Source organism: Callospermophilus lateralis, chromosome X, assembly GCF_048772815.1.
Source record: "Callospermophilus lateralis isolate mCalLat2 chromosome X, mCalLat2.hap1, whole genome shotgun sequence".
Classification (NCBI taxonomy): Eukaryota; Metazoa; Chordata; class Mammalia; order Rodentia; family Sciuridae; genus Callospermophilus; species Callospermophilus lateralis.
The window spans coordinates 107832475-107857556 of NC_135325.1; the positions used below are offsets into that span (position 1 = coordinate 107832475).

Below are 25082 nucleotides of genomic sequence, written 5' to 3' on the forward strand. Positions count from 1 at the left end.
ACCCACTGCTTATTCATCCACACTTGGGCCTGCAAATAGCCTCGGGAGCCATAGGCCAGGAACACGTGTGGCCTGATGGGAGCAAGAAATTGAAGGTAGGGGCAAGTGGATATACCAGAATGTGAAATGAGGGGGCTGATTCTGCAGTTTTTGTGGACCCTTATGAATCCTAAGGGGATGGGATTACAGCACTTCAGGGCTATAGGGCCTAGGGGTGGGGGTTCAGCTGACAGCCAATTTAGCCCAAACTTCCCATTCCACAGATGTGGAAACCGGATAGCTTATTCTCCTGTCATGTCCAAGTTGTGAGAAATGCAGACTCATGGAATTATTTCTTTACAGACCTCCACAGAGACAAGGAATCAAGTAACAGTCCTTTTTTTTTTTAACCTGGTAGGCAGTCAATAAATATTATTTGAGGCAATTTTGAGGTGGCTGTGGCCAGTCTCATTTATTCACCTGGGCCTGCTGTACAGGGACTGAGAGGTGGGCACCTCGAGTGTGCCATAGAGAAAGCGTTAGAAGAAATCTAGTCAAGAAAAATGGCTGCTCTCAGCATTGTGCAATTTTCCAGAACAGCACAGGGGAAAAGTTTCCCCCTAAATGAAGGCTGCCCTTCTTGAGCCTGGGCTGATTTTTAATGAGCTCTAATATTGTTTTAAGGCACTGAGAGATATGAGGTGCAAAGCCTGGCTTTTGTGGGGGAAAGCAGACCTCCTTAACCATTGAAACTGTAAAGAATCAGAGCCATTCAGAATTTCCAGGGCTGGCAGGGTCATGCTTCCTTTCCCTGGGAGAGTTTTCTGTTCAGGTGTTCAGGCTGCAAAAGGCATAATTACGGAATACCATGGTTGTGGCGCATGTGTATGGAAATAAGCAGGACATGCAGTCACAGACACAGCCTTGTTTCTTTACAATAATAATATTGGGAGTAAAAATTAACTTCTTAATCTGCCACCAACCGCTCTGGAGTGAATATAGGAAGGGGTCACCAAATACATGAAGATCCTGCTTGAGTAGAAATAATTATTTGGAAGGTTATGTTAATGCTGAAAACCTGTTAGACTTCTATAAGTTCTGTACACCAGAACCTTATTTTTCATGGTGCACATTGAGGACTTTGGACATCTGTGTTTCCTTTTTAAGGAGTCAGTGGGGCAGCATTGGTGAGCCAGGGGCAAAATGACCCCACCAGCATCTCCTCTCTGCTCAGAGAATGCTCCTTCAGGTCAAAAATTAACATCACACTGTAATGCCCTGGATCCTAGAGATAAGACATTTTAGTACCTATCCAAAATGTGACAGAATGGGAAAACTTACTGTAAGTGTATTCAGACAACTAGGCATATTGTGAAATATAAGTCATGATATCATTTTGCTTGGTGAAAGCATAAACAGTACACAATTCTTTTTATATATTTTTTGTTGTGGATGGACATGACACCTTTATTTTACACTTTGGGAGATACTGGACCCTGACTTCCAAACATAAGGCAAATGCTGGAGGGGAACTCCATCCTTGGACTTTTCCATTAATCACTGACTCCAAAGACAAGTCAAAGGAAAGTCATGTTCACTTACATGATTCATGAACCACCTACAAGGCTTTCCCTCCTGACTTGGTCTTTCGCCCTGAGGTTCATTCTCAGAGATCACAGCCAACATCAAAGTGAATTTAAGGCCATAGATAATTACTCTAAATGAATCCCCCTTCCCACAGTGGTTTCACAGAAAGATCTTCCAAAGAAAATTCACTGAATCCACTGACATCAGGGCCTAGAGGAAGGAAGGAAGGGGAAAAATAAAGGAAGGAAAAACTAATAGCAACCTATTCAGCATTGGGTCTAGGACTAGCAGCCAGGTCTTCTAAATCCAAACTCCGTGCTTTTGCACTTCTCTTCTGTACCGTAAGCACGGAATGGGTATCTGAACAGTCCATATTGCTCTTTTTTTTTAACTTTTTAAAGTTGTAGATGGACACAGTAACTTTATTTTTATGTGGTGCTGAGGATTAAGCCCGGTTCCTCACACATGCTAGGCAAGCGTTCCTGCCACTGAGGCACAACCCCAGCCCCCCCCCACCCATATCTCTTTGTTTCTTCTTGTCAACCAGGTTGTACATTCCTTAAGAGCCAAAATTCCTTGTGTTGTCCATCTCTTGTCCCATACCTCTTCCTTCCTCCAGCCTTTCCCCACTGTATTCTCTGTCTCTGCTTTGGCTGCTTAAAATCTTAGATTTGGAAAGGAAGGGATTAGGAAAAAAATAGCATTACTGAGGTGTCCTGTGTCATCCCAGAGGGATTTCTATTCTAAAGAGGCATTTCTCAAGGGGCGATGAGCTACCTTCTTCACTTTTGGTGGAACTTTAGGCAGTTGCAGGGCAAGTGCCACTGGGCAGGGGCCTGTTATGAAATCCCAGCCCACAGGTAACTAGCTATTGTGTGCCAACCAAAGACTGTTTCAATAATCATAATCAGGAGGCCTATTCCATTCTGCTCTAAGAAAGCAAAGGAATTTAAAATGAGGCCATTCGGTGACAGTTGTGATCAAACTTTTTCCGTTTTCAGAGTCATGAATCAGTCATGAACACAGGAAGTTAAAACAAGATTTGATTTCCCTAGGGCTATTTTTGAAGTTGTGCTGTTCTCCTACTCCACCTTCTTCCATTTAGCATTCATGAGTTAAGGTGTTACTAGAAATGTGTGCAGGGAGAATACATCAACCTTCACCTTGTACGTGGTGGAAAGGATGTGTTGACAGTTGAAATATGGGCAGGTACATTTTGAAGAGGCCAGTGTTGCTGCATTTCAGTGTACCAGTTCAGGTGCTGAGTGAGTCACCCCTGAGCTTCTTCATCAAAAATATTTATATTTCTCAGTTCACTTTTAAGGATTAAAGAGCTATTATTCCCAAACTATCTGATGGGATTACACCCTCTTTCTCCTTTTCTAAAAAGTTCTCTATGGCAAAGATCTTTTAGCAAAGCACATTTTCTTTCTTTCTCATGAGCTCCTCATGACATGCCTTTAAAATAGACAGGTCCAGCCCATTTTGTCAACATAGAAATTAGCGTACAGAGAGGTGAAAGGTCACATAGCTAGTAAGTGATCAAGTTACAATGTCTTAAACCCATGTCTAGACATCCAGGCTCATTTTGCTACTCCATGGCACTCTGCTTATTTTACTTTAGAATGAAAGGAATTTTGCGTGACACTGTGCAGAGCTTTCTGAAACACCCTAACAGGATGTGCAACTAGAGCCAGCCTCATGGGGTGGCATAATTTCAGGGGTGCTGGGAAGTACAACCCCTCCCTTTCACAGTGGCCAGGTATCCATATTATACGTTTTTTTCCTTTGGTTTAAGGATCTGCCTTCATACTAGAGAGTGATATTGGCCAAATTATATTGTTATCTTATGTGCATTTACAAATATGTAACAACAAATCCCACAGTTATGTACAACTGTAATGCACCAATAAAAACATGGAAAAGAAAAGATTTGCCTTCTATAGGTGTGTGTTAGGCGAGGGTATGGAACAGGAAGAGGAGGCTCATAAGCCATTTAGACTCAGTAGTCATTTAAATGAGGGGTGAACTAAATGACCTCTAAGATACCCCCTTCTATGGGTCTAATCAGATCCCACACAGAAGCAGGCATGCAGCAGTGTGAAGAAGGGGTGTGCAGGGCACTATAGAGCTGAGCATTGAGTTCTGAGGAAAGAAAAGGAGGCCCAGAACACTGAGGACTCCAAGGATAGACTTGGCTGCCTCAGAATTATTGTGAGGCTGAGGACTCAGCAGGAATCTCTAGTTTAAAAATACACACAAAAGCAGGGACATAAAGGGTAAAAATCCAAGGCTTTGCAGGGAAAATTAGCAGACTGGTTTGTAATGGAATAATGTTCATGATTTCTCACTAAATTATTTGTTTGGTCTCATCTTTCATCCTGTCAATGGTCCCCTGCACACAGACCCCCATATGCCGAGCAAACCCAACTCCTCTCCTTGTGCCTCCCAAGGCCACTCCAGCCTTTGCTCCTGCCGTTGCCTCTAGGCACAACATTGGGTGCTCTATTTCTTTGTCCAAACAGTATGTAGGCAACCCACAACGGAAGAGTTCCAGGAACCCCCTTGGATAACCAAATCCACTTATATTCAAGTTCCTTATGTAAAAGGTATAGTATTCACATAGAAACTATGCACATCCTCCTGAATGCTTTAAATCATCTCTAGATTACTTATAATATCTAATGCAATGCAAATGCTTTGAAATAGTTGTTATGCTCTGCTGTTTATGGAATAATGACAATAAAATGTCTGTAATGGTCAGTATAGATGTCATGTTTTTCAAATTATTTTCCATCTGTGTTTGGTTGAATCTGCAGATGCAGAACCCATGGATATGGAGGGCTGGCTGTACTATATGCTTCCTTCCTCCTGATGTCTGCAAATGATACAGCCATACCTTCCTCTAACCCTCTGGGCAGCATTATCTGGACTTCTCTTTGGGGACCCTGTTCATCTGACTTTGTAATTTAGGTCTGAGTCTTCTCTTCCCTCAGAGGCTGTGGGCATTTTAGAGAGGGCAGGCCCACCTGTCTCATTCCTTCTCATGTAACCCACTGGTCCAGAATCTTGTTGCAAAGCCAACCATGGATAACTGTTTCACAGTTCAGAGTCTCTGGAGTCAGAAAGCTCTAGAAGCAGGCCTCAGCTTGTGTTACTTAACCTCAGTAAGGTTTATTTTCCTCCTCTCTAAGCACCCACCTGGCAGTGGTGTGATTTTTCAATGAGCTAACCCATGTAGTTGCTTAGCACAGTGCAAGACACCTGGTATATATTCACACTTATTCATTGGTGATAATATTTTGTTCTTAATGAAATGTGCAATAACCCAACAGAACCATTATCCCAGAAGCAAAGGGAATCACATAAGGAGGCCTTTGGGCAAGGGTTTGTCAAATGACCTGACTCACACTATATTTACAGTGACATTCACCCCTCAAAATGAAGGGAAAGACAGGAACTGGTTTCCACTTGAATTCTATATTTCTGTGGCCCACACACTGAATGCCACAGAAGCCTCCATTCCCTGAACAGCAGTTTGTAGAGATGGAATAGCGGCAGTTTTTCATTTTCCAGAGTCCACTCACCCTTCCAAGAATCTCAATGCCTCATTGATTCATAATACAGTGCATAAAGATTTCATTTTTCCTGCCCACAGTGATACATTATGGAGGCAATCTGTTTTGCCACTGAAAAGTTTGCTTAGTAGAAAAATTTGGAGTTTTGACATTCAGGAAATTACAGTCATCTGTAAAACACGATTGATATGCCAAGGCTAACATTTTCATTGCACTCGCGGAGCCAGAATAACTATGATAAAATATGTGTTACCCCACACACATTTCAGGATCTTTTAAGGAAACATTAGTTAGCTCTGAGAACCTCCTCCCCAGGCTCCAGGACTACAATGGCTCTGCCAGTTAGCTATTCACTATTCACAAGCCAAACCAAGCCTCAGGTTCTATGATCAAGTGATGGGGTCAACACATCTTCTGACTTGGTCCTGGCCTGGAAGACTGGAGCTATTCCTAACCCCCTCTCCTCTACTGCTGCCAGGTTAAAGCCATGAAAACGAAAGAAGACAAATGAGTTTGAGAATTCCACCCCCATCTTGGAATTGCTAACTGGCCACAGAAGGCAGAGGTGTAGATTAGATAGAACTAGAAGCTGAAGGCTTACAAAAGTGAAATTAGACTGTTCCATATCTGCCTACAATTTGTTTGTTCTCTATGTTTTTAAACCCAAGCACTTCTTTGTTCTTTTCCAGGTGCAATTTTCAATGTTAAATGACATCAGAAAGCTGGGACTCTAGAACTATCTAGTTGTTCAATATTTGATCTCAGAATGATAAACACAGTCAACTAAGCTGAGGGGTGTGGCTGATATCCATGACCATATTGAGGAAATTGGCCATTCAGGGTCAGATTTGGCCAGCTATGAGTTTTCACTTGGTCCTCATATACTAGGACCTATGGAAGTACACATGCAAACCATATGGTTCCCAGGCAAAGGATGGGTGCCAGTGCCCTTGACAATGGAAATGTCTTAGAGTAAACTCTTTGAAGTCTTGGGTAAGCTTCTACAGGTACCAAGATATGCATTCTGTACAAAACCTACAAGTAAGTCTGACACATGAGTCAAGCAGTTTTAAAAGGCCCCAAAGAATTCTAAGATGCTCTCATACTCAACTATTGCAAGTGCCTCTTACTATGTATCAGACATGATTCTGAGTGGTTAACATGAACTAATTCAATTACTACAATCACCCTATGAGGTAGGTGCTAGTATTGTCATCCTCATTGTATGGATGAAGAAACTGAGGCCCAGAAAGTCCAAGCAACTTGCCTCAAGTCATGCAGTTAGCTAGTAAGCAGTAGAGCTTGAACTTGAATCCCCCAAAGGGTGGCTGCAGAGTTCATGTTCTTGATCTAAATTGTCTTGCCTAAAGGAATTTTTATAAAAAGCACTCTCTAGTCAGATGTAGTATTTGGCTTCTTTCTCAAGTGCTCCTATGCCCACTGTAGGAAGGCTTTCTTGACCTCCTGAAGGCATTGACAAAACTGTACTCTCCTCCTGCCTCCCCATTAAGCCTTTTTTTTTTTTTTTTTTTTTTTTTGGACTAGGGATTGAACGCAGGGGCGCTTAACAACTGAGCCACATCCCCAGCCCTTTTTTATATTTTATTTTGAGATATGGTCTTGCTAAGTTGGTTAGAACCTTGCTAAGTTGCTGAAGCTGGCTTTGAACTTGTGATCTCCTGTCTCAGCCTCCCCAGCCACTGGGATTACAGGTGTGCACCATCCCGCCTGGCCACATTAAGCCTTTTGCTACAAACAGCTTTGTGCATTTCCTAACAATGGTTAAACAGAGGCTAAACTGACAAGGTTAAAGCCAAAGGGTGTGGTGAGTAAGGAAGATGGGAGCTAGAGACACAGTTGGGTAGACCATGCCTACCTAGGAGCATTTGGACCCTCCAGCAGGGTCCAAATAGAATTGAGGAGTCCCATGGTTCCCCTCTTGGCCTTATTTAAGCTGATTTAGCAACTTATTTAAAAAAAACTGGCAGAGGAAAGCAAACCAAACTCAGCAGAGAAACACAATGAGACACAAAGAGCCTGGAGGGATGGAGAAGATGGAGGGAAGAAAAAGAAGTTAGTGGGCCAGGACAGGAAAGAAAAGACAAAGGGGAAAAAGGAAAAGCACAAGAAGGAAGGAGAGAGTAAGATGAAAAAGAGGCAGGGATGCTATGCATGGACAGGTTTGGAGGAGGCTGAGAAGGGAGGCAGATGTAGATGCTCTCTCCCCTCGCCCCTTTCATATAAACCCATCCACATGAGCCCTGTCTCCTCTTTCTTAGTTCTTACTAGGCACCACTAAAAAGCTCTGGGGATGTGGCTCAGTGGTTGAGTGCCCCTGGGTTCAATCTTTGACACCAAAACAACAACAACAACAACAACAAAAAGCTCTGCTATGACACAAATTCCAACTATATACCTTCTCTGAGCCCCAAGTGCTCTTGGAGTTAGGAATCTTGTCTCTCTTCCCTGGATTTTGATACATTATTATTATTTTTTTATTTAACTAGGCCATACTCTCTTTACAGGTTGGGACCCAGCTCTTACCAGCATTATTTTGGGCCTCAAATCTCTCTCTTGACCATTATAGGTAATCCTTTCAGCATTAGGACAACTGACATGTTAATAAGCCTCTAGTAATCACAGGTTCATATTTATTAGTACAACCTTTATTAGAAAGCAAATAAAAATCTTTGCAGATATAGGACACAAGATAGGGTAATTTTCTTAGGAGCAAAAGCAATACTTGCAAAGTGCAAATGCTGGAGCAAGTGCCCCAAATAATCCTCACTTAACCACTCCCACAATGTGGACTATTATAAAGCAAGAGAGCCCTGATATATTCTTGTTCCTATATAATCATTCTTCTTTATTTATATGGTATACACAGATTCAATTTTCAGAAATAGTCCTTAAGTACTCTTAGGCATGAGTAAGAATGTCTTTGGAAGTTATCTCAAATCCTTTTTGGAAGTAGGCGGGATATAAAATAAAAAAGTGGGACGAAAATAGAAAGCCTTTTCCCCTTGTTTATCTTCAAGATGTCTTGCAAATTGATTTAGAGGGCTTTATTACTCTGTGAGTCACACATTTGGCTTCTAGCAGGTTTTGAAATCTAGACTCCATAAAAAGGACTTAACATATTGTGAGAAAATTCCCGGGGCACTCTCACCCACATGGTTCCTGTGTTCACTTCTGGGCTCGCCTCCCTCCTGGTACTACCCAAGAAATTGAAGGAAATGTTAGGGCATGAGAATTAGCAGCATTATGTCTATTCAATCTTTCTCTAGGTGAGGCACGAGACTGGCACCGTGTTATGGTTCGGATCTGTAATGTTTCCTCAAAGTCCCATGTGTTCAGAGGTAGGACTTTTGGGAAGTGATTGAATTATGAGGGCTCTGATCTCAGTGGATTAAGCCAATGATGGCTGAATGGACCACTTGGAGATGGGTCCTAGTTACATGAAGCAGAACACTGAAAGGAATTATCTTCTCTCCAGCCCCTTCCACTCCCCCCGCACTGCTTCCTGGCTGCCATGAGTTGAGAAACTTTCCTCTGCCACACTCTTCCATCATGATGTTCCATCTCACCTCAGGCCCAGAGATATGAAACTGGGGACTGAAAGCTCTGAAACCATGAGCCACAATTAAATTTTTTTCCTCTAAATTGTTCTCATCAGGTGTTTTGGTTACAGTAACAAAAATCTAATATATACCTCAAAGGACTATTTACAGAAAAGACTCTCACAACTTTTGTGGGTTAGTGAAATTGACTAACATTTGGGAGATTCAAAATCTACCATGCATAGGCAAAGGACAGGCACCCACAGTGTCCAGGTCCCACTTCATCAGTTGGGCTTTCCTTTTCAGTCTCTCCTTCAAGTCTACAGGGACTAGGCCCATTTCTATTTGTGCAGTCAGTCCTCAGGACTTTAAGAAACCAAGGTATTTGGTGGGCTCTGCAGGCACAAGCCAGCAGGCAGCTCCAACAGGCTTCTCCCAGTAGCTTCCAGGCTTTTCTTTCTATCCCAGCCCCCTCCACAAAGTTCTCCAGTTCCATCGATTCAGTCCCTTACCCACTTAGCAATTTTCTTCATTTCTGTCCCTAGACAGTTTTTTTTTTCACACCTCCCCTGATTGTTCTGTTTCTTCTATCACCAGGATGATCAATGATCCACGAGGCATTTACATTTACAAAGCAATTGCATTTACATAAGATAGCTCTTATCTACAGCTGAAAGAGGCACAACTATAATACATATATAATAGAGAGAGCACCAATTCATCACGCACAGTTACAGTGCCTTCTAACAGGATAGAGTATTCTAGGAAATGGTATATGAGGGGAGAGAGCCCTGTAAAATTTATCACTAAAGGTAATCAATGAGTTCCAACTAATACGCTCCACACATCCAGGTGAAAATATACCAAAAGTATGGGGAAAGCATATTTACTCCTTAAAGTTTTCTGAATTTAATTTGCGCTTTCATCGATTTCATTTAATACAAAGATTATATAATCAGGAAGTCAGTAGCAATTGAAAATACTAAGCATAGTCTTCACCCATCAGGACATTTTGGTAATATCTAGTAATGGCAGGAGATTCTCATTTAATTGAATTGGAAATGCAACATATATTAGCTTACAGAAACTTAATCAGTGTGATCAAATTAACAGGCCACTCAGACATACCATTCTGATTAAGGAACTTGCAAACACTCCACAATTATCTGAGATTTGTGGTGTTAATGATTTAAACTCAGGTTTCTTCTCTGGGGACTCAGACTTGGGATTTTTTTTTTTTTACTAGACAATTAGAAAACCCCATCCTTTATTTTGAAAAATGTTTCAACAGAATTATTGACATTAATTCTCAAAGAATGCAGAATAGTAAATAGCATGTGCTGAGGATTTTTTTTCTTTTAGCAATCACTGCCTCCTCTTTGGGATGAGGATCATTAATCTCGAAGCTTTAGCTCTCGGGAGTGGTAATGAAGTTTGACAACGGTAAAGTGACCATTTTTAAATGTATTAGGGGAAAACTCCACTTTTCTGTTTTCTGCAACACAGCTTTAGGTTTCACTGAAAGGGGTTTGCTTATGGCCCTATTCAAAAACCACTTTGAACTGGCCTGCTGTCCTGGGTAGAAGACTATAGAAATTAGACCATTTCTTTTAAATGTGTTCTTAATAGACCATTATAAACACTATCTTGGGAGATGTGAATTATTTTCTACCCCTGCAAAACTCATCTCCCCAGCCCACCACCCTTAAAATGCAGTGGTACTAAATTACCTGGAAAGAGTCTCGTGTTTTTAGCTCCATTTTTTGGTGTGGAGAGTGGTGATAGGGGGTTGTCTAGCTATTTTGTTTGCACTGAGTCAGCAAAGTCAGTCCCTCATTTAACAGCATAGAAAACAGAGATTCAGAGAGGGTTGGTGACTTTCTCAAGGTGGAGAGCTACTCAGGGTCAGTGCTGGGGATAGAGGTCTAGTCTTTTGACTCTCAGGAATTTTTGTCCCCTGTTGCTACTTACAACAAATCCCAAGTCCTTACACTCTGCCTTAAAACGGTAGTGCACTATTAGATAAGGCACTTGGTTAATGAAAGGACAACCATGGGGGCTGTTGGGGCAGGGAAGATGAACAAGAGCAGGGGGATTGTGAATTGAGATGGGGAGAGAGACCCAGCTTCCATCAAAACTAATAGAAGTAGAGGGGAGAATGGTAAAGATTTTAGGGGGGTGATGGATATGTTTATGGCCTTTATAGTAGTGATAATATCATGGATATGTATTTATCCCCAAATTGATGGAGACGTATACAATAAATATATATGTAACTTTTTATATGTCAATCCTATATCAATACGTGGTTAAAAAGGACTCTCAGACACTGTTTCCCAGATAATAGCTCAGAAAAACAGGGACAAGACATAGATTCTGACAGGGGCACCAATGGGGTAAGATCATTCTCGAACTGCTCCCAGCCTATGTATAATATCATGGGCTCGGGAGAATGCAGGGTCTTACACTTGGTTCAATACCAAAATCCTTAACACAATGCTCTTTGTTAAAGCTCAATGAGAAGGACTTGTTTATTTATTTATTTGATACCAAGATTTGAACCCAGGAGTGCTTAACCACTGATCACATTGTCAGCCCTTTTTTAAAAATTCTGAGACAGGGTCTTGCTAAGTTGCCTAGGGTCTCACTAAGTTAGGCTGACCTAAAACTTGTGATTCTCCTGTCTCAGCCTCCTAAGTCACTGGAATTACCAGCGTCCACCACCACACCTAGATTGCTTTATTTATTTATTTATTAAATTATAAATTATTTTTAAATTATAGATAGGGAATTGGGTCCCAGGGCCACAAGCATGCTTGGTAAATTCTCTACCAACTAAGCTATATTCCTAGTCTCATCTAATATTTTTTTTAAATGGGGTCAAGTCACTTAAACCTTTTCACATACTGAGTTACAGCGTTCACTTTCTGCTCTTGCAATAAGAGAGAATGAGAACAGGCAGTTTTTCCCAGGGTGTATTGAAGATACTCTTTTGTTTAGTACAAATATTTTGCAGGTGTCTCACATTAGCACATATACTGAGAGACCATTTTGTACTCAGGCAAGCTCCATGGAAGACAAAAGAAGTATACCCATTCTTGAAGGACCCATAGCCACAAATTAATTTAAGAAATAAGTAAACAGAGGAAAAGTAAACAATACAGAAGAGCTGCTGTTTCCAGTGTTGTATCTTTCATTGCCCAGCATCTACAGTCTTCCAGCTGTGCCTTCGATTGCACCTTCTTTACAAATCACACTACTTTGTTCCTTCTTTTCTAGTTATTTGCATATAGAAGCATCTTCTCTACTAAGAAATAAGATGCTTAACAGCAGTGACCAAATTTGCGTGTTTTACTCTTGCAATGTCTACAACCTTCCCTTCTTCTCTCCCTTGTCTCTCTACATTCATCTCACCTCAGTAACTGTTAGTGTGTCTTCACATACTAGGTGCACAATAAATATTAACTGATTGAATTAGTGAACAACTGAATGGTACATCTTAGTGTCTGATTAAATGCCAAATGGACATTGTTCAGAGGAGAGAGAGAGAGACAGAGATGCTCTCAGGCAGCACCAGGAGAGACATGAGTGAGAAAGGGCATATCAAATACGCTTTGAAATATGAGTAATAACAGTGATTACATTTAACAAGCACCAATGTTTTCCAGAAGATTTGTGTAAGTCATCTCACTTAATCCTCAGAGAATCTCCAGTACATAACAATTATGTACTGTACATTGCAAAAAGCTAGACGCATTTTGAAAGTTTTCACCACAAAGAAGTAATAGATGCTTGAAGAAATAATATTTTTAACTTGATTTAAACATTACATGTATCAAACATTATATGGTACTCCATCAGCATGTACAACTTTTTAATTTTTTGTCTATGGGGTAAAAATAAAAATAACTAAAATTAAAAATAAATTTAAAAGAATCTCTAGCAGAGAGGGAGGGATAATCCCCATTCTACAGATGAGGAAACCAAGCTAGAGCTGGGATATAAACCCATGTCTATCTAATCTAAAAAACTGAGATTTTTTTCTTAATAAACTAGGATTTGAACAGGGGTAGCTGGAGAATAAGGATCATTCTAAGTAAGTGCTATGGTATGAAAAGACGGGTGTTTAACATATGAGGGACCCAAATAAGCAAGGGCAAGGTTGGGCCTGGTGATGAAACTGTGTAGTTGGTGATAAGGTTGAATCAGACCCTGAACCCACATAATATAAAGCACTAGAGAAAACACTAAAATTATTTTTAAAAGCATGCATAGGATCATATAAAATATGAAGAAATATTAGAAAAACTTACAGGAGGCCTTATAATGACTTCCAAATGAACAAGGCAGATAATCTGCATCTGCCTATTTTCCAGAAGAGGATGGCTTAAGCAACTAAAATAGTCCTCTCTCCAAGCTAATGCTCTTTTCTTCCCCTACAGGTTTCATTATAGCCTAGTGCAGAGGCCAGTTGAAGGAAATGGAGTGGAAATAGTGTGTGTTCATTTAGTCTTGAGAGCAGAAGCCAGTTGGGGAGCATTACTCAAAACCTGCAGCATTTTTTTCCCTCCAAGTGTTTCAGGTTCAGCCTGGGTGTAGGCTGTAATCTTAGGGAACAATCACCTGCCAGTCTGGTCCCTTTCATCTGTTCAGAGCAATTTGGCCATATGAAGGGAGGCATTTCTTTTTCTCCTTTTTTAAAGAGCTTGCAGAAGTGACAAAAGGGACTGCAAGATAGCCCGACAGCCCAATAGCCAGAACTGCTTTGCCTGTCACTTGGGAGCAAGGGCATGGTACACACAGGCTATTATCCCATACTCTGTGCCCTGAGTATTCTTGGGCTTGGTCTATATCAGTAGTTATCAACTCATTCTTAGCAGCAAGATTTTAAAAAATAATTCTAATCTAACCCCAATATATAAAACAGATTAAAATGGAGAGGGAGTGGGGGCCTGGAGCTCCATCTATTTACCATACCAGCCTATACATCACTCCCACCTACATCAGGCTCTGAAGTATTGCCTCAGAATCCCAGGCCTGGACAGAGCATAGATTAAGAACCACTGGTCTACACTGCACTGGCTCCAGGAGCCTAGGTGGCTTCTTTTAACTCTTTTTAGTTGTTTTTCATCTGTCCAAATTAAAATGGTGATGAGTTACTAGAAGGTACAGATTCCATACCAGGAGGTATCACCAGGGCAGGAAGGGGGAGGGAGCATTGCCTTCTTCTTCATGCTTCTACTGCTCAGCACAAAACGCTCTCCCCATTGTAGACATTCAGTAATGGATGATAACACTGCCTTCCATATTTCAGAAAGCAGGAAAGCAATACCAGCCATCCAAGAGACCATGTGTCTGTTTCTCCTTTCCACCAAGTGGGAGACAGAGAATGTCAGTTAATCAGGTAAAGAAATCCACAGCCTCCAGACTTGATGTGTTTTCAAGGACAAAGCTGGGCGTGTCTAATTAGTCCCTAAATTATGGCTGCCAAAGGAGCACAGCTGAGAAATGAGTATTTGGCAAGGCATTAGGCATGTGGTTGGGACTGGACACGACAATCTGTGGGAAGAAAGTGGAACCGGGCCTAAGTATGGCAAGAAGGCATTCACAGAGGAACGGGTATAAGCCTGTCAATTTGACATACATGGAAGTGCTCACCCCTCCCCCCAAAAAATTCCCTAAAACCACGGGAAAGAGTGTACCTGTGATTAGTTATTTTTTGAAGGGTCTTTAGAGACATTACATTGCTTGTTTTCACACCCTCCTGGTGGTGCCAGGAAGAGTGACAAGAATTATTATCTGTGTTTCACACAAGGAGGGGGAGGAATGTGGGTGGGAAGTGGCGGTAACTATTTTGTGACAAAGATCACAACTGAAGCAGGTGCCCTGATGCCTACTGTGAAGACACAAATTAGTCTGACCACCCTTGAAGAGCCCAGAGGCACAAATGAGGAAATGATAGCAAACATAAAAATGGCAGGTAGCGAGCATCTCATTAAAGCCTGTGGAGCATGAGTCTTCCCAATCATGGTGAAAAAGAGACAATTTAGAGGAGCCACTTAGAAGCAAGTTATGTCAGTTATGATTGTTGATGCTAGAAAGCAAAATTCTTTAGGAGCCAAGGCTGGGAGAAACACTACCATGGCTAAACTCCACAATCTAACTATGGTCAAAGCCTATGACTGTTTGAAGGACCCTGTACATCCACTCTAAAAGGAACCTTTAGGGTTTGGTATGGGCCAATGCCTACCTAAGCAACTGATGAGTTCTACCAAAAAAAAAAAAAAAATGCCATGAAGTAACTTTTCAGGATTAAATGAGATAATACATGCATTTAAAGCTCTTTAATAAGTTCTGCTATATAGGAAGCACTCAATAAATGTTAATTTTTATTCCTGGCTCTTGTTATTCTAGCAGCCTTTATCACCTATGTCGAAAATGAATTCTGTAAGTTCTCTACCTGCACAAAGAGATATAACACTTTTGTGGGGTTGGTAGGTACCTAAGGCCATTTGACTCTAATTTCAGAACTTCCCATGCTTAGGCCCTACAGATTTGAGAAAACCTTAGGATTTAAACCTAAATGGTCACTGGTTTTAATTATGGCTCTGCCACTTGTATCTATGTGGCTTTGGGCAAAATATGATATTTCCCTCAGCCTTAGTTTTCTCATCTATAAGATGTAGACATAATTTCTGTCTCATGAGATTCTTGGTAAAATTAAGCATGATAGTGGACAAGAAGACAGTGATTTTTAAAAAATTATCAAAAATTTTCAGGCCTAGCCAAACTTGCTTCCCTTCCTACTCCTATTCCCCAATTCACTATGAGCTGTTCAGACAGCGATGGCCAAACATATATTAGACTGCCAGATGCACAGGGCTAGGCAGTTGATCATTTTGATTAAATGATCCAATTCATTCAAGCAAGCAGTTTTCTCAGTTGTCCCTTTCTCTATCCCCACTCAACCTTACTCAAGTGACCCAAAACAGTGATTCCTGGGATAGCATACAAATTATCCTTCAAGCAAAACGATGTTCTTCTCAGACCATCTTTACTACCCACAACCTTTCCAGGGATGCTAGGCACCCTGCACTGATGATTTGTGCTTCAAATGCATGTGACATCTTAATTATCCAGTACAAATGCTACTTCATGCAAGCACTAACAGATGGTGGCCTGAATTTTATAGCACCGCCAGCATTTTCCAGGCAAAATTTATAGTTTACTCATCAGTGAGCTAGTCCTGCCTCATTTTTCTTTTTTGTTTAAACTTTGGCAAGCAATCATCCTGAAAACCCAAAGCATCTATTTTAATGAGGTGGTAGCCACTGACCAATAATGGAGTTTTATTTCTGTTTTCCCCACTCTCATTTTCAGGTTGCTTGCATATACACACACACACAGTAAAGAAAGTGTCAGGGCCAGATGCTGGTGGTGGCGTCCCAATCAAGAGCACCCTTACACTCAAGTAGAAATACTAAGGAGATGTTATGATTTGGATCTGGAATATCCCCATGGGTTCATGTGTTGAAGGCAGCAGTGGTCACAGGTGGGGCCTTAGGAAAATGAATGTTCTTGGGCTCTAGCCTGGTCTGTGGATTAATCCACTGGTAGATTTGTAACTTGATGGCATTATTGTGAGGTGGTGGAGACCTCAGGAGGTTGGGACCTAGCTGGAAGTAGTAGTCACTGGGGGCATGCCCTGGAAGGGTAAATCTTGTCCCTGGTCCTTCTGCCTCCTTTTCCCTCTTTCTGACTCCTCCCTCCCCATCCCACCCTCTATTTCATGGCTGCCAGGAACAGAACAGTTTTTCTCTGCCAAGATGTTTCTGCCTTGGAGCTAGCTGACCACAGCCTGAAACCTTTGAAATTGTGAGCTAAAATAAAATTTTCCTCCTCTGAGTAGATTTTCCCAGGTATTTTTGTCACAGCAATGAAAAGCTGACTCACAGAAGGTGAGATTTCACCACAGCTTCTGCAGAGCCTTCTACCCACTCAATCTTATTCTAACTAAGGCCTCCATCAACAAAACCAATCATCTAATCATTTTTCTAACTCTAGATCAAATGTATTCCCTAAGCACAAAGGGTGTTTCCCAAAAAGATGGATAAACTTTAGCTTCATAGGACAAGCCAACATTTAGTCTAAGTATGGCTCCATCATCTGGGAACTATGCGACTTCAGAAAAATCAATTTCACCCCAAATTCCTCCTCAGTAAAAAGGGGTTAATAACCATTACTCCTTATGCTTATTGAAGTGATTAAACAAGATAATAATATATAAACAATCTTGCATAGCATCTGACATATAGAAAACAATAACTTATAACTAACAAAAGCATTGTGATATGCTTGCTATATGTGAGGAATTGTATTATTATTATTATTATTATTATTATTATTATTATTATTATTTGCAGTGCTGGGGATATAACCCAGGGCCTTGCACACACTAGGCAAATGCTCTGCCACTGAGCCCCAGTTCCTGTTTCAATTGTTTTACATGCATTTATGTAATTTAAATAAAGCCCCTCCTAAAATGTCACCTTTTAGTGAGTTTTTCCACAAGCAATTTATTTTAATTTAGATTTCCTGCTCTTCTCACTCCTTATCCTCATCTCCTTCTTTTCCCCCATTATGATGTATTCCCTTTTAAGATGCTACATATTTTATTTGTTTAATGACCACATTCCTCCACTGGAATAGGCATAAGCTCAGGGAATATTGTTGGTTTTGTTCTCTGCTGCATCTCTAGAGTCTAGAATGGTACCCAGTACCTAGTATGCATTCAACAAAATTTTGAATGAATACAAAATTTAAACCTCAAGAAAATCCTATGCACCAGGCACTGTTAATATCCTCTTTTGATAAATGAAAAAAATGTACAAGGACATTAAATATTCTGGCCAGAGGAGTACTTGGTTATTTAAGGGGGGCAATTGGGTTTCAGTATTTGCCATCTTAACCATTATACATTTTTTTTGTGGTGTTGGGGATTGAACTCAGGGTCTTGTGCATACAAGGCAAGCACTCTACCAACTGAGCTATATCTCCAGCCCTTAACCTTTATACTTTACGGGGTGGGAACAGACAGGAGATATGAATGAGAGAATGAGAATAATGGGAATAGTATGTGTGATTCTATGAACTTTGTTATTTTTATTTTTTTCAACTCATGCACTTTTTTTTAATCTTTATTTTATTTTTATGTGGTGCTGAGGATCGAACCCAGGGTCTTGCACATGCTAGGTGAACGCGCTACCGCTGAGCCACAACCACAGCCCCTATTTGTTATTTTTCTTGCTGCTTCTTTGCTTCCTCCTTCTCCCTGTGAATAGGATCTACTTTCTTCTAATGAGGTTTTTATGAATTTATGTAGTACATTTTGGGAATCTAGCTTTGGACTTTTGATAAAAGCAGTGATTCTCTACTTGTTCCCTCCAACAGCCAGTGGAATCTACAAAAGAAAGTTCTTAGAACTAATGAGTGAGCTTAATACTTTTACAGGATACAGGATTAATACATGAAAATCGATTACACTTCTAGATGCTACAAATAAACAATCAGAAATTAAAATAAGCAAGACAAGACTATTAACCATAGCAGCAAAAGTATGAAATACTTAAGACTGGGGATGTAGCCCTGTGTAAAATTCATGCTTAGCATTTGTGAGGCCCTGGTTTCAATCTCCAGCAGCATGTGTGCACACATGTGTACATGAGCATGCACATGCACCCAAACATACACTGTAAAATACATAAGGATTTATCTGGCAAGATGTATAAAAGGTATGTGCACTGAAAACGAGAAAACATTAACAAATGAGGTAAAGAAGTCCTAAAAGACTGGATATATACTTGAGAATTCAACATTGTTAAGTTTTTGGTTCTCCTTAAATTTGATATACAGATACAACACAATCCCTGCCAAAAAAGCCTACCATTTGGCATTTTGTGTTTTTTTTTTTTGTATAAATTTATAAGACTGCTTCTAAAATCTGCATGGAAATGGAAAGGACAAATAATATTCAAAACAACTTTGAAAAAAGAATAAAATTGAAGGGTTCACACCATCTGATTTCAAGATTTATTATAAATCTATGTAATCAAGACAGTGTGATATTAACATATAGATAAGCATATCAATCAATAGAATAACACTAAGAATCCAGAAATAGACCCAAATACATATGGACAACTGATTTTCAACAAAGGTGTCAAAGTAATTCAATAAAAAAAGCATGATCTTAAATGGTGCTGGCACAACTGGACAGTCATATATAAAATATGGCTCAATCTCTCCCTTGTACCATATATATGACTTAATTCAAAATAAATAATTGACTAAATGTAAAAACTAAATACCAAAAACCTTCTAGGAGAAGACAGGAGAAAATCTTTGCAATTTTGGGTCAGGTAAAGATTTCTTAATATGAAACCAGAAACATAATAAAGAAAGGAAAAATGTTGATAAATTGAACTTCAAATTTAAAACACTCACTCTGCCTTACCATTGTTCCACACAACAGGTTTTTAGTCAATGTTAAATTCATGGTAGTTATTTGGATAACATGTCTGTTTTGCCCTTTGCTTCCGTAGTGTCTTAGTGTTACAAACATTGGTAAGCTATATGTTTTGTTGGTTAGCTGTCTGCAACCCAAAATATCTGGCTTAAAGGCATTAGGTGAAACCAGTGCTTTAGCCTCTGTAATTCCCTTAGCTCACAAAGAGCTGTGTTTAGAGCTAAAAATATTGGGGTTGGCAGATGAATGGATAAAAAGATGGGAAGAAGGAAAGAATGAGGGAGGAGGAAAGGAAGAGAGAGAAAAGAGTGAGATTATTTTATTACTTGGAGAAAAAACTGAGAAGTCTTATTACCATCACTTTCTTCCTTTCCCCAGTAAAGACAGAGGAGTAGAATTCAACCCAGCACCTGGAAACAGAATAAAACTCGAAGCTCTGTCAGAGTGGTGTGAATGAGAATTCTCAACCACATATGTCATAGAGGAAGAGAACCCCTGTTTGAGAGAGCAGCCACCCTTGGCCTCCATGATTTTGTATGGAAAATTAGAGGAGAGAAAACTGGCTCCTAGTTTCCTGGCCTCAATTAGCTGAATACCCCTCTTGACTAAAGTATAGAACCATGACCAGCATGGACAGTGGCATATTTGGGAGGGAAATTTATTGTATCAGTAAGTATACATCACAGAGATACACACGGACTTGCTAGAAAATGTTTCTGTCTGGATGTGCCACTCATTCTTTGTCTTATCCAATCTGTGAGCATTATTTATGTGGTGCCAGTGGTAAGGCTTCTGGTTCCCCATTTCAGGAGCTGCCAAAGCAGATAACCAGGCAAGCTGAGCCAACCACAGCTCATCAGAATTAAACTGGCCAGGTCATACTGTCCCCAGCTGCAGTACGCTGGCAGAGTAAACAAGAATAATCACTAGTTGACATTTAGCGGGCACTTGCCATGTGCCAGACGCTATGTGGGCCTTACTTGGATTAGGATGTTTAATCCTTACAACAGTCCAATGAAGTTGGTATAAAGTTAATAAATAGGAGAGCCAGGATTCAAATCCAGGTCTAACTGACTCCAAAGCTGATGTCCTTTCAAATACACACAAGGCTGTCTGATTAATTTATTTAAAGAGATCTTTGAACAGCCCTGTGCTGCAGCTGCTTACCAAGAGGTTAAACATCAAAGTATTTTGAGCCTATTTTATTTATCTCTGCTTATTGAAAATGTTTTTCATATGGCTGAGGCTACTTTCCTGCCTTACTAATGAATGCATTTTCTGGGATACATCTGCCTTTTGTTGCCATAACCAAAGATCATGCACATTCTGGATGAGAAATATTGAAGGAATAGGCAATTAGGATACACGTGAACTCATCCTCAGGCATACACTACTAACAGCTGTCTTTAGGAATACATTCTGTCATTTTTATGCTTTTATCATCTACCTTTTTATGCAAAAGAACAATTACCAAAGAGAAAATAAGCAGTCAGATAAATGCTTTCGTTCCTCAGAAGCTTTGTGATATTAGTCTAATAGTTAAACCAGAGGCATTACTGATATCATTGTCACATAAAACTACAAATGATGTAAAAAGTCCAAAACTTGGCCATTTGATTGTTATGTTCACAGACCATACAACCATTTTGAAGTGAAAGAATACATACATACACATATTAGGAGTTTAGAAGCAGCCACAGCCTATTGGGTTAGAATAAAGACATGACTCTAAATTAGAGGAAACAACTGCCATGATACAATATGCAGGACTCTCTCAATTCCTGTCTGCAATGAACATATCAACAGCTGAATCAAACATGAAACTGCACCATTCTGAGTCTAAACAGAGCAAATAATACCTCTCAGCTCCTCCTTCTAAAGCAGGAAAATTTTTTGTTGGCTTCTGCCAACCAAAACCAAAGGGGTACTGATATGTTTTACTTATTTATAAAGCTATGTATTTCTCACCACTCTCATCTAGATCCTGAATAGGTAAAAAGGTCTGTTCACCCAGAGACATTTCTGGAAAAGATAAATTGGAGTCAGTTTTCCTGTGGTATCTGGTACTTAGCATTAGTCCCAGGTAGGTTTTTGAAGTGAGTAAGGTTTGATTGCTCATTTCAGAGTCCCCTTTTGTATATACTTTCTTCCATTTTAGTATCCCTACTTTCTCCTGGATTCATTTATTTAAGGCAAATCTTATAGTACTTAATTCAATATTTGTGGTATCATTTCATCAGGCACTGTGCTTGGGTGTTCTGCCCTGGTCCTCTAATATTCATGGCCTTCATGAAAATTTGGCTTGATTCTTGACAATTCCTAGTCTGAGCCTATGTGAAAAACATCTCAGGCAGAGAGAAGTCATTGATTTCCATCATCATCTTAACTCCTTGAAGCCTGCTTTTAAATGGATACTCCCAAATATTTCATATATATTAAGTCTTAGTGTCCTTATCTGCTCAGCAAAAGAATTTACTCATGTAAAGTATGAAAGTATTTTCATACAAAAGAACACTTTTAAAAGTACTATGTGATGACTATGCCTGCTCAGACTTGACAGATTCAGTGCTTTCTGAAGATGATCCAAAGGGCCAGTGAATGGATTGACTGTGGTCTGCTGTATTAGTCAAATAACTGATTCACATTACGAACAAGAGCCCTATGTGAGTCTCAGTGTGGTGGCCCAGCCTGGTTAGTCATGGGTCAACCTCTGCAAAACCTATGCCTGCTGATCTCAGTGCTATGGCTCCATACTGATTTTTATACTGTCTTGTCAATTTGGCTTACTACTGACATGGAAGAAATTGCTTGCACCTCCCTGAAAGTCACTGCCAGGGTAGTCTGGCTTTGCTGCTCAGATATATCCCATTCCATCTGTTCTTCCCTGAAACAGAGGGTTGACTACCCAGCTTCAGATCCAGGCAATGAAACAGAGCAAGCAGAACTGATACAACTTCCAAGTTGTAGATTTCCTGAGCCACTCAGTATGCTGCACTGAATCTCAGTAGGCTCCAAGTGGATTGAAAGTGAGAAAAAGGTGGAATTGATTAGCTCATCCTAATCCACAACTCCAACTTGTTCTGACCAACATATAGAGTATTCTGCCTGCCTGAGTGACAAACTTGCATTTTCCTTCCCTGACCTAGCCTTTCTACCTGAGAACTAAATAGGTAAAATGAAAGGGTTTAGAAGTCACTTCTCAGAAATCTTCAGTGATATCCCTACACAACTTCTCCACCTCAACCCTGGCACTGATTAGGGGTGAGTATTTGGGGTCCAAACACATTCTGTGATGTCTTTATTGTAACACATATATACCATATCATCCTATTTCTCCCTTACTAAGAAGACTGTGAGCTCTTTGAGGGTACCTATTACACGTGTGTGTGTGTGTGTGTGTGTGTGTGTGTGTGTATCTCCTGATGTGGCTCCAGAATTGAACACAATGGCACAAAGTACACTCAATATATATTTATTGTCAGTATTACCATTTTTAGTACTAAAGAAGACTCTTATCAAAATGGAGACCCTCAAGTGAGCACACTGTTATCCTTCGAGTCTACAGTTTTCATGTGTTAAGTAAAAACAATAGTGCCCATGAGTTTTTTTGTGGGTGAGGATTAAGAGGAAAAAATATCAAGTGTTTAGTACACAGGCACATAACATTCAACACATATTAGTTGTTACTACTTTTAGCTATGATGCACATTTGAGGCAGCCTGATTTTGCATATTTTGTTTTCTCAAAAAAGAAGACACCCAGCCAGGCACAGTGGTGTACACCTGTATATCCAGTGGTGCAGGAGGATGTTGAGTTCAAAGCCAGCCTCAGCAACTTAGTGAGGCCCTAAGCAACTCAGAAAGACCCTGTCTATAAATAAAATATAAAAGGGTTGGGGATGTGATTCAGTGGTTAAGCACCCCTGAGTTCAATCCCTGATACCAAAAAAAGAGAGACCTAATTTCTTCTGGTGATGGTGGGGCGGAGAACACTCCTATCTCCCAGCCTGTATCTGGCATCTAAAGGACTCATAAAAACTGTTCAATATCCACCAAGATTAGGTCAACTAATATTAGAAATGTGGCAGAATGGTACCCTCCATGATGGCTATTATTCACCACACACACCCAAATCAAGGAAGTACACAGACAATACAGTGGGACCTGTATGTAACAACTTTCTCCGAGCTCTAACACAGTGCCCAAACCTTGATGAACTCTGTTCTGTAAAGTGTGAGAAAAAGCCAGACATGGTGGTGTATACCTGTAATCCCAGCAACTCAGGAGGCTGAAGCAGGAATACTGCAAGTTTGAGGCCAGCCTCAGTAACTTAGTAAAACCCTGTCTCAAAATGAAGTTTGAAAAGGGCTAAAGATATAGCTCAATGCTAAAGTGCTCCTGGGCTCAATCCCCAGTACTGCCAAAATAAATAAAGTATGAAAATGTCCCCCAAAGTCTCACCATATCCATGGAATATCAGTACCGCTCCTGGTGACAAAGGTATCCTAAGAGAAAATATGTAGTGACAGAACAACAAATGACCAATGAAACCAACCAAGAACGCCTTCTGAAAACCAATAGGAGGTAAGTAAGAGGTAGGACATAATACAAGGGAATCTGGCACACATATCCATGAAGATACAGGAAACCTTTTTATTTTATACTAATAACCAATAAAATAATGAAGAATTAAAAAGAATTAGCTCATTCTGTGAGTCACTATAGATGGCAAGTAAGAGTCACCTAGCTCAGAATGCACAAAGAAGGAGACCCTCACCAGGGCAGGAGCTTGGGATGCATCCAAATATAACAAGTATGATAAAAGATGATGGTTATCCACTTAAGAATGTATTTATCAGTCTGGGGCTGTGGCTCAATGGTAGAGCACTTGACCAGCAAATAATAAATAAGTAAATAAATAAAGTTATTATGCTAAAAACAAAAGAATGTATTTATCCAGTTCACCTACAGTGAGCATCCTGGGTATAGTATTCCCTATGTCATCTTTTTTTCCTACATATTTATTGGTGCATTATAGTTGTACATATTGATGGGATTTGTTGTTACATATTCATACATGCACACAATATAACAATACAATTCGACCAATATCACTCCCTAACACTTCCCCCCTCCCTCCCCGCCTCTCATCCCTTGTCCCTTTCTCTGTGTCACCTTAACTCAAATTCTACCAACTCTCCACACTGAGCCTTCACTTAAAAGGTAAAAGACTGGGTTTCTGAAAGGCCCAAAGAAACAAGACAATGCTCCATTTTACAATGCAACAGCAAATCACAAACATCCACAAGTATACATCAGGATCTAATAAATGGAAATTGCACCCTATGGTTGTCAGTATGACAGGTATGTACAAAGTGTCCATATAGCATCTATCATTTCTATAAGCATGGAGTTACAAGTGACTCTCCAATGTCATCTCTGTGAACTGAGAGTGGGCACTAAGGATGACTGAAAGCATTCAGCTGCTTGGAAATGTGTGCATCAATTCTCCTTCTTCATAATTTATAAAGCATTTTGATTGTGGTGCTCAGCAATAAATAACTGAAAGGCGCTCTAACAGCTCAGAGATTTAGTCTTATGTCTTCACCACCATGTTTCATATTCTCCGAAAGAGCCCACATTCAACTTTATATGCAAACCAGAAATGGTATTCGGGAGGAGAAGAAAGAAAAGACAGCCAATAGATCTTTCACTTTGGGAATTGAATATAAGATCATATTCAAAGTACAGCATTTACGGCCCAATGTTGAATGCATAAAATATATGACCATTACAAATTCACCTTTCATTGCAAAACTGTGCTCTTGTAGTGACATATCTTATTGCTCGATTA

The 25082-nt window shown here is 40.1% G+C and overlaps 1 protein-coding gene across 3 annotated transcripts in view; it reads right to left on the bottom strand.

Annotated features, from left to right (window-relative positions):
* The window catches only part of Hs6st2 (heparan sulfate 6-O-sulfotransferase 2), a 286888-nt gene that overhangs the window by 12665 nt on the left and 249141 nt on the right, over nt 1-25082 (bottom strand). The window lies entirely within an intron of this gene.